At 38.0% G+C, this 10,690-nt stretch overlaps 1 long non-coding RNA gene across 1 annotated transcript; it reads left to right on the forward strand.

Annotated features, from left to right (window-relative positions):
- Positions 1-4,101: 4,101 nt before the first annotated feature.
- On the forward strand, positions 4,102-8,368 carry LOC123608486. Its single transcript, XR_006717254.1, has 2 exons — positions 4,102-5,410; positions 7,795-8,368. It is a non-coding gene; the product is annotated as an uncharacterized LOC123608486 (long non-coding RNA).
- Positions 8,369-10,690: the final 2,322 nt, after the last annotated feature.

A 10,690-nucleotide genomic window follows, 5' to 3' on the forward strand; every position in this document is an offset into this window, starting at 1 on the left:
TGAGAAAATGTCAAGGTATCTGAAAAGTGAAGTCAGTTAAAATTGAGGAAGGAAGTCTTCTGGGTAAGTTTTTTATTAAAGAAAAAAATCAGGAGGCTTAATGTTTATATATATTTCTTAAGATATATTGTGTTGAGAATGGCACCTTTTTTTTCTGGCTCAAATTTAATGAGTTTGTGGTTATATTATAAAACAAAGATGACATATTTGATCGAGATGTAGCATTATTACAAGTTTTTGCTTCTAGTCCTTCAGAAGGCCCAACCAAGTCTTTTCGTCCCTGCTTCCAGAGTCTATAAATCCTAAGCCTGTTGCTTTGCTTTCCTGCCAGAAAATGTTGTAGACAGTCCAGCTAGATTTCTCTTTTTTAAAAAAATATTTATTTTTGAGAGAGACAGAGAGACAGAGTATAAGCAGGGGAAGGGACAGAGAGAGAGAGGGAGACACAGAATCTGAAGCAGGCGCCAGGCTCTGAGCTGTCAGCACAGAGCCTGGCGTGGGGCTCGAACTCATGAACCGTGAGATCATGACCTGAGCTGGTTGGACGCTTAACCTACTGAGCCACAAACGTGCCACCTAGATTTCTTTTGTTGTTGTTTATTTATTTAATTTGGAAAATAACTCACAAGTATACTGAGTCACAAAAGACTTAGAAGTTCAGAGAAATATTTAAATGTAGATAATTTACAACACAGGGTGAAGTAGTACTTTGGTTTATATAGGACTTCCAGTAACCAGATTAACTCCACAAATGGAGTGGTGGGGGGTATTTTTTCACTGTGCCTAGTAGCAAGGCAGGATTTTTAGGGGTGAAAGGCTATACACACTACTTCTGTCTAAAAATGTTTATTGAATAAAAGCTAACAGTTCAATCCACCAATGCATGTGCAATGTCAACAAGATACAGGTATTTAATTAAACTTGTCTGTGAGACTATTGTTCCCAAGAGGTTTCCTGCCCAGTAGGTGAGCCTAACAAGGAAACAGGTAAATCTAATACAGTGTCACAAGCTATGATAGGGTGCTGAGGGAGCCCATGGAAGGAACACCTTTTGGGATCAGATTTTCGCACCTGCCCACAATGAAAAGTATGATTGAGTGGTGTCATCTAAATGGGTATGTAATTCAACTTAGGGTGTGAATTATCTACCCTATATTTAGGCTTATTCAGTTTCAAGGTTAAGGGTCTAGCTGCCCAACAAGACAAAGTATGTATCATTTTCGTTTGCTTTTTATGAAAACATAGCAAATGATCTTGTTTATCTTAAAAAGAAATGCTGTATGCAAAATTAGTTAAGAGTGATGGTGATCAAAGATCAAATGAGGCCTCCAGAGAGCAACATCTCTATCTCAATAAAGTAAGGAAGAAGTGATAAGAAAAGAACTGGGGAAGAGTGACTTCACCACAACTTAAAGGAACATGAGGACTTAGCACTCAAAACTGGTTTTATGATATGTTTTCTTATTGTGATAGTTTTGTGATTATTATACTCTACGGATATTTCCATTTGTTTGTCTAGGATAAAAAAAGAGTATCAATACTAGATTGTCCTAAAGCAGGAAAACACACACACACACACACACACATACACACACACACACACACACACAGTATATCTGGAGATGTTTAGAATTCCTGAGGCAAAATTGTTTGAAGATGGGCCTCTCTGCCAAATTCTGGACTATTACTGTTTGTCTCATAGTCCAAAGAAGCTTCCAGGTCCAGGTGTGTGAGAAACCACAGAGGACCTGGAGACAGTGTTGGTCAGTGTAAAAGTAATTGTTGTTTATGGAGAAAAGGGGGTTTTAAGGGGAGTAAAACTTCTGTTTAAACTTGAACATCAGTTTCTTCTCTCTAAACATAAACATCAGTAAATCCAAGGTCTGATAAAGGAGACTAGGAAAAAAACCTTTATGTTTGAGAAACTAATTGCTCCATCTCTCCACTTATAAAATGAGGGTTCAGAATTAGAAGTACGTAGCTGAAGAGCCCTCCAGAGATTATTGTTTGTTTCCATGGCTTTTGTTTCCCCCCAAAATATAATGCAGGGAAGCATTAAGAAAAATTGAGCTCACAACACTGTGAATTACACGTAGATTATTTTTCATTTCTGTTTACTCTGTTTCCAAATGTGATATTATGTTTTTATTTAAATCAGGAGTCATTACTACATTTCCTTGTATATCATCCTGTGTGTGTGTGTGTGTGTGTGTGTGTGTGTGTGTGTGTGTGTAAAAAATTGGAGCATGCATTGTACTCTATCTCTCTCTGTATCCCTGAGTCATCAGTAGGTAAGGAAAGTCTATCCTTTGGGTGACTGCTGTTTACCTATCACTGAATGGGTATCTGGAGTGAATGCTAAGCTGTTGTTTAAGTAGAAAGGCACACGGTGACAAACTGCTTATGGTTTATAGTTTTTCTAAGATTCTTGTCCAGGAATGAAGAATTCATTTCAGGTTCTTAGGGATCCAGACAATTATAGAGTAAAGTCATTTAGTTCCTTGGATTCCAAAATGTACTCTTGTGGAAAGCTCTTCTCTCTTCCCTTTCCTAAGCCCCCTCCCTCCCTCTCCTACTCAAGAAATCCTAAGAGAGACATAGGTATTTACACATATTGAAGCAAAGCTTTTCTGGTTGGAGTGAAGTGAGTTGCACATTGTCACCCTTGCTACACTTTCTCATGAGATTCCCAAGGCTCTACGCTAGCCTCAGCCGCATGGAATCTTCAAGGATTCCTTAAGAAAATACTATTCCAATGCCTAATGTCTTAACAGCCAATTTAAAGCCTGGGGAGGAAAGTCTTTCCACTTTCCCGTTTTTCTTATGTTTAGTGCCACATGGAAAAAAAAATACAAAACCTAAGCACAGTCCTCAGACAAGGCAGAATCTCTCCAGATTTTTTTAAACCACCTGTCTCAAAGTAGGAGACCTTACCCACTGAGAAGTGCATGAAAGCTTCTTTCTTGATAAACTCCAGTAGAACTGAGGAAATGCTCAGGATTAAATATGTTGGGTTTTTCCCACTGTATTTGATCACAAAGTACAGAGGTCAGCAAAGTGATGACCTCAGTGCCCTAGAAAGAGAAGGGTTATTAATGACGGAGATTAAATACCTTCCTAAAATGGTGGCTCTTTAAAGATGCGTGAAGGTCTCGGCTGGCAATTTTTCAGAAACAGTGTGTTCTAGAAGGTTAGGAGAGGAGGGAAAGTGGAGGGGCAGTGGGCGGAGTTTAAGATGGAGCGCGGAACGTTCATTTGCTCAACCAAGTTTTTGTTCTGTACCTACAAGACACGAGTCTTGGACTCAGAACTGGAAACAAATTCTTATGTAGTCCTGTGTTTGCTATGTGATAACGGCATGTTATTTAACTTTTGATATGTCCCAGTTTCTAAATTTATAGGAAGGGAGTTAAATAGTCCTCATGTGGTGACTGTGAGCCTTAGAACTGGGTGCAGTTCCTGGCAGGTTTGAGGCTCAGTGAAGTTTTGCTCTATTACCCCGAGGGACTGTGATAGTGAACAAACTTAACAGGCCCCTCAAAACAAACTCTTAAAAGTCAGCTACCCCCCTTCCACATCTTGCCACAGGTTATGAAACATCATAGGGCCATCAAAGAAAGGAAGTTTAATTGTGATACAGGAAAGAGTATTCTGAAAACTAAAAATAAAACAGGAATAGGAGGAAAAGCCTGTCCCTAAATTAAGGACAATGTTTACTGCTTCACCTTAATCATAGCCTCCTCTTTAAGAAAGTTTTGGAATACTATCATTGTGGTTAGCTGTTTTATCACATGAATCTGTATAGTTTTTGAGTCACAAAAAGCAAACAACTGCTTTAAAGTGTTTTATTTGGGGGCGCCTGGGTGGCTCAGTTGGGTAAGCATCCTACTTCGGCTCAGGTCATAATCTCACAGTTTGTGAGTTCCAGCCCCACATCGGTCTCTCTGCTGTCAGCTCAGAGCTCGCTTTGGATTCTCTCTCTCTCTCTCTCTCTCTCTCTCTCTCTCTCTCTCTCTCCCTCTCCACCTCTCCTGATCATGCTCTCCCTCTCTCTCAAAAATAAATAAACATTAAAAAACTTTTAAAAAATAAAGTGTTTTGTTTTAAAACATTCTTGCTCTGTTTGTTTTTTATTTATAATTACATGTACCTGGGCATTGTGGATTTTTTTTCCTCCTCGTAACAACTATGCTAAATTATTTCCACTGGGGCTCAGTGAAACCAAGGGACTAACAGCCAGTAGTATGGGTAGGAGTGTTAGACACCCTGAAATCCTGCCATTATTATAGCTTCCTTGGTGGTCTCTTTTTCTTCTTTTTGACATTGGTTATATTTGTTTTCTCATGTCAGCCATTGGGGCCCCCATGGATTCATGCAGGGATGGGCCCAGAAGCAGCAAGCAGATTTAGTTTTAAGGAAAAGAATTAGTGCCATGGGCGTACCATGACCCTATGCCAATCCCTGCCTTCAGTGTACTTTTAGCAAAGATCTGTGCGTACTTCTTCAGGTTGCTAGTGGAAAGCACAAGAATGCATCTGGAAGTAGTAAGATTGAGAAGCAGAGGGTCTGGGGGGTGTTTCTGTGTGAGGGGGGAAGTGACGCTGGAGGGGCCCTGTGAGGTGAAAACAGTGCTCTAAGCGGAGGCACGCCTTTCCTGGGATCTGGCCCTTTTACCCACCCACCTCGCTTAAGCCCTCTGATCCCCGATTTCTTCAGTTACCACATAAAATAACTATAGCTTATAAAGTTGCACAGAGATTACCCCCTATTCTGTGTACTTACACACTGACACACTCAGTTACCTTTTGTTGGACGGGAGGGAGGGAGAGAGAGAGGAAAAAGGGAAAGGAGGGTGGGAAGGAAGAAAGGTAGGCCAAGATTGTCTTTGACAGTTCATTTCAGTGCTTCTGTGATTTTGAGCATTTGACATCCTTTCCCTCTCCCCTCATTTCCCCTTCTTAAACCCTTACCTCGGGACTGTAGTACTTTTTAAATAGAACATTTGTGGTGGTTGCATGAGGTAAGCTTGTGGGCAGGGTATTAGCAAATCTCTGCACTTCTGAACGATCACCTCTGTGTATGGCATTTGAGTTCGATGTGCAATTCGAGGCCGGGCTGACCCCACAAGCTTGGTGATCTCATCACAGACCTTTTCTGGATAAAACGCAGAGTGATTTGAGTCTGGCATGGGAGGGGATATTGGAACCATCTTCTCACGTTTCTTTCCTTGTGAAAATCAAACACAGGTGCTCTCCGAGTTCTGCCTGACTCATCTTTTCTCTGCACTGCTTCCACTCGAGGGCTCTATTCCCGAGGTTCCTCTGGGGACCGGCCTGGAGTGACACCTGCAGACCATCTTAGGAAGCTTAGGAAGTGAAATCTAATTTCTTACGTCAAAAAGAAACTAAAGGTATACACTGTCCTCAAGGACATAAATTAAAGGTATCCAGTGTGGCCATAGAATTCTGCCTTTTCCAGTCCAAGAGATTTCTGAGTCCTTCCTTCAGGCAATGCTCTGAATCTTAGGAGACTTACTGTGGACCTCAGTATATCGCATCATGAGCAGAAGCTCCCAGTGCAGCGTGGAGGCTGTGGTCTCTGTACTAGCCACAAACGGATTACTAACAAGTGCCGCCAAATTTTCATCACTGAAATGGGCAATAGATGTGTCTTTTCTCCTGAAAGGAGAAAAGGAATGATGAAATAATTTTATACTGGACAATCATAGTGAATAACCTAACATGAACTTAAAAAAGGAATACATTGCATTCTTTCCTCGATACAGTGGAATTTTTTCATTATGAGGGTGCTGTGCAGTGTTTGAATAAAGCCTGTCCCCGATGTCCCCAATGTAATAATGATAAATAGTTCTAACAATGGGAGAGGCTGTTTGCCACTTGGAGATTAGTTTTTACCTGAGTGATTAGAATATGCTCAACACTTTCTTTTTTTAAAAAACTGCATTAAATACTCTTTCTTGTGTTAATCAACTGAAACACATTTTCAATATTGTGTGAAATATTGCAATATTTCAATTGCAATAAAAGGAATACTATACTAATTCTAAAAGCTAACATTTGGGATCTTGTATATGTCCTTTTTTTTTTTTTTCAGAGAGTGATGGGAAAAGCAGTGGAAAATATTTGAGAATGCAGAATGTACTAAATAGCATGTCTTGGAGTGTACAAATCTACCATGATTAACTTAATTGAATCCAGCTATGCTTCTTCTTTGAAAGAAATATTTTTCCTCCAGATGCTATTAATTAAACCAAATAATACACAATAGGCCTAGGTAACCCCTGAGCAAAACACCATGATCTCCTGCTGTCTGACCAGAAAGGCATCAGTGAAACTTCTTGGGTCATTTTTGTCAAATTTATGCTGTCAATCTAGGAAATAACACTTTCATAATCATTATAAAAGCAAATAATTCATCTTGGTTCCTGAGTACTGTCTTATGACTTTTCAGGAGGAACCCCAAAACTGGAAACACACTGAAAAGCTGAAAGAACAAAAAACAACAGAGTAAGATAAATATACATATATAATACTTGCGATAATGGGAAGGCCCCATCATTTCTGAAAGCATTATAGAAATAGCATCTCATTTAGACTTCAAGTTATCTCAACTAACTGGCAGACTGAATTGGACAACACAAATTCCTCATTGGAATTAAGTAACTTATGATGAATATTGGTATGGTTTATAGTAAGTTCTATGTACCCAGAGTATTTTGTATATTATGCTGGTGGTAATACATCTACTTAGAGGTTAGATGAGACATGAAAACAATATGGGCTTTATGGTCAGAGCTATAAATCCAAAGGTTTTCTTGCAAACTCCTAGGTGATTCCAGGTCAAACTATTCTAGTTCTGCATAGCACACTCACTTTACCACTGTTTCTTTGCAGGATCAGAATAATTATTTTTGTAATTTATAATAGGCTTACTGTCCCATAGAGCAGTACCATGTAATTCTAATATTCCGTAATCCTTAAAAACTTGAGGGAGGACTTCATTGTTTGCTAAATTTGGTGGGTTTGTCAGTATATTCATATGCTTGAGAGAAGCTCTATCATATATTTCATCAAATTCTCTATAGGGCCCCTAACCACCCAAATGACCTAATAAATACCGAAGATAAAAGGCATCCCTAAAATACATATAGTTGCCTGATCCAGTGTTCCCCTGAATCAGTACTTAGAGTAAATACGTACTTATAGTAACAGAACCTAAATTATTACAAAGTGAAATAATATTAACAGTTGTCAGTTGTGCTATTGGAAATGGGAACTATTTGACAAGGCTCTTTTCCTTACATTCTAGAAGACAGCAACTTCATCTCTCACAAGTATAACAAATTGGATTGTAGCATTATTGTGAACTTACATGGCTCAGAGTAAATATTAAAGTTTTAGTTAGTACTTTGTTTAGTACTTGATAGTTCCCCTTTGTTTAAATTCACTCTTGTAAGTGAATTCTACTGAGTGTTCCTTATTCATTCATGGCTTATCCCATAGTCCATGTATAAGTAGTGGTGTAGGTAAAACATGAATGGCCAAAATTGTAAAAATGTATTGAAGTCATATACTGAACTATTTATTGGTGTGATTCACAATCTGTGCATTATAAGTAAGATATTTGACACAGTAATGTGTGATTGGAGAATTATCAAATGTGTTAACCAAGCAGGCTTGTGACATCTCTGTACTCAGAATGTTCTATAAAGTGTACATTTTTGAAATGGCAATTCTCTAACAAATACTGTTTATGGTCTCTTGAACAATCTAGTGTACCTAAGAAGATGTGAAGTTGAAGAGGGAAGATACGGTTACCGCAATCCTAGGACCTCCAAAGAGCTTCACATTTTCATCAATCAAGGTTAAGTCTCAGGAATTGAGTGCCTTGTTCATCAAACCATTTTCCAAGCAACACTGACACAATGCCATTAACAACAGAAGCATCCATTACTGTTTTGCCTATAAGGGAATTCGTTAATCAGAGTAGGAAAACACATACACAGTATTAAACCAGTTCTGGGCTGATTGTGACAAACTGTCAAGAAAAGATTTTATAGAGGAACAAAATTATTGGTGATCATGCCTTCTAAGAAGAAGTGACACTTGAGTGGACCTTTACAAATTTCCAGAATTTGATTAAAATATTGACACAAGCCAGAGACAAAAAGTGTCCCAAATTTCTAGAAGGAATAAAAGAAGGTAGATCCTGGAAACTGAAGATCAGGGATCTTGAATGAACTGTTGTTACTCAATGCTGATTTTAAGAGATGTTAGTGGGAATTCCAAGAAAAAAATGTTCCAAGGACTAGTAAGTGTGAAAACTGAATTAAATAAAATTAAACAGGTTTTTGGTGTTTTTCTCAGGGGCTTTAATATCCTAATAGGCACACCATGAACCAAAAGAGAGGCCTGTAATATGAGCATTTCTCAAATTCACTTCACTGACACTGGTTTTTTGCACAGAACATCTACTAATGTCTCAAAGAACAAGATTTTGGAGAACAATAGTGTGAGAAATGCCTTTTCAAAAAGTTGTTGAAACATTAAAATAGCTTAGTAGTATTTACTAGATGCCAATATTAGTCTACTAAAATAATTAAAGATGAAACCATTCCCATTTTTAGAGTTATTAAGGTACAATTAAAAAGTTAATCTAATGATTTAAAGGGTTATTTTTAAAAATTTTTAAATGTTTATTTTTGAGAGAAAGAGAGACAGAAAGTGATGGGGGAGGGGAAGAGAGAGAGGGAAACACATAATCTGAAGCAGGCTCCAGTCTCTGAGCTTTCAGCACAGAGCCCGATGCAGGGCTGGAACCCACAAATGGTGATATTACAACCTGAGCCAAAGTTGTACGCTTAACTGACTGAGCCACTCAAGCACTCCTAAAGGGTTATTAAATTAGTGGAATGACATAAAAGTACAATATTTGGATTTCATCAAGGCATTTAGCCAAGGCACATGTGAGCAAGATACAACAACTTTATCTAGGTGAAAATATGGTTCAGTATATTTATAACACTAGTGTTATTGTTTACATTCTTTTTAAGAAAATGATTATCTATTTTTGAGAGCAGGGAGTGGCAGAGAGAGGAGGACAGAGAATCTCAAGCAGGCCCTGTGCTCGAGGATATACATTCAGGATTGTTGGCTACAGAACTTGTGGTCTTAACCCAAAGGAGGTTTAAGCAAAGAATGAGATGAGGGCTTCTAATACTAGCTTTTTAAGGAAACTTGACTTCGGAAAATAACATTAGAATTACAACTTCTGTGCACTGTTTGTGGGAATGTAAACTGCTGCAGTCACTATGGAAAACAGTAAGTCAGTTCCTCAAAAAATTAAAAATAGAAATATATTATGATTTGGGTATTTACCCAGAGAAAATGAAACACTAATTTAAAGGTATATGCACCCCTATGTTTATTGCAGCATTATTTACAATGGCCAAGAAATGGGAGCAACCCAAGTGTCCATCAATAGACAAAAGGATAAGGAAGATGTGGTATATCTATACAATGGAATATAACTCAGCCATAAAAAAAGAATGAGATCTTTCCATTTGCAATAACATGGAAGGACCTAGATGTTATTATGTTAAGTGAAATAAATTAAAGAAAAACAAATACCACATGATTTCACTTATATCTTGAATTTAAGAAACAAAACAAATGAGTGAAGGGGAGAAAGAAAGAGAGAGAGAGAGAGAGAGAGGCAAACCAAGAAACAGACTCTTAAATATAGAGAACAAACTTGTATTACCAGAAGGGAAGTAGCTGGGGGATGGATGAAATAGATAAAGGGGATTAAGAGATACAAACTTCTAGTCATAAATAAATCACAGAGATGAAAAGTACAGCATATGGGATATAGTCTATGATATTGTAATAATGTTGTTTGGTGACAGATGATGTCTACAAAAAAAAAACCACCTGAATTTAAAAAATAACATTAGGATTGTAACAGGAATTTCAGAAGGGTTCAATAATTTAGGAAGATGATATACTTAAAATTATTATTATAGGAAAATAAAAATTTAAATAGGAATTTGAGGCTGGGAGGACAGAGTTCCTCAGGTGTGAACCACTATATACAAAGTGGATAAAGTGGATATGGTATGTTTCAAGCAAAGAACAAAAATTAGAAAGGTAAATTTTAAGAAAAAAAATGTAGACATAGGCTAGGGAGAAATGTGGAAAAGACATTTCATAGATGAAATTAACACAGAACAATAGTACAGAGGTCAAAGTGCGAAAAAATGAAGGTATAAATAGTAAAGGGACGAGGTTGGTTAATACATAAGCAAAAATAGGAATGTTAAGAAACAAATGAAGTTGGGTATATGGAATTAGATGAAGGATTTATTGAAAGAAGATCTTGGGATGCCTGGGTGGCTCAGTTGGTTAAGCATCCAGCTTCAGCTCAGGTCATGATCTCATGGTTGGTGGGTTGAGCCCTGCATTGGGCTCTGTGCTGGCAGCTCAGAGCCTGGAGCCTGCTTCGGATTCTGTGTCTCCCTTTCTCTCTGTCCCTCTCTCAAAAGTAAATAAACATGAAAAAAAGAAAAGAAAGAAGATCTCATTCTTCTGGGAAATTAACCTGTCATGTGACCTTTGAGTATCAGAGAAAGGGCCATAAAATAACATCAAAAGATCAGAAAAGCAAGTCC

This window comes from Leopardus geoffroyi, chromosome B2, assembly GCF_018350155.1.
Source record: "Leopardus geoffroyi isolate Oge1 chromosome B2, O.geoffroyi_Oge1_pat1.0, whole genome shotgun sequence".
Taxonomy (NCBI): Eukaryota; Metazoa; Chordata; class Mammalia; order Carnivora; family Felidae; genus Leopardus; species Leopardus geoffroyi.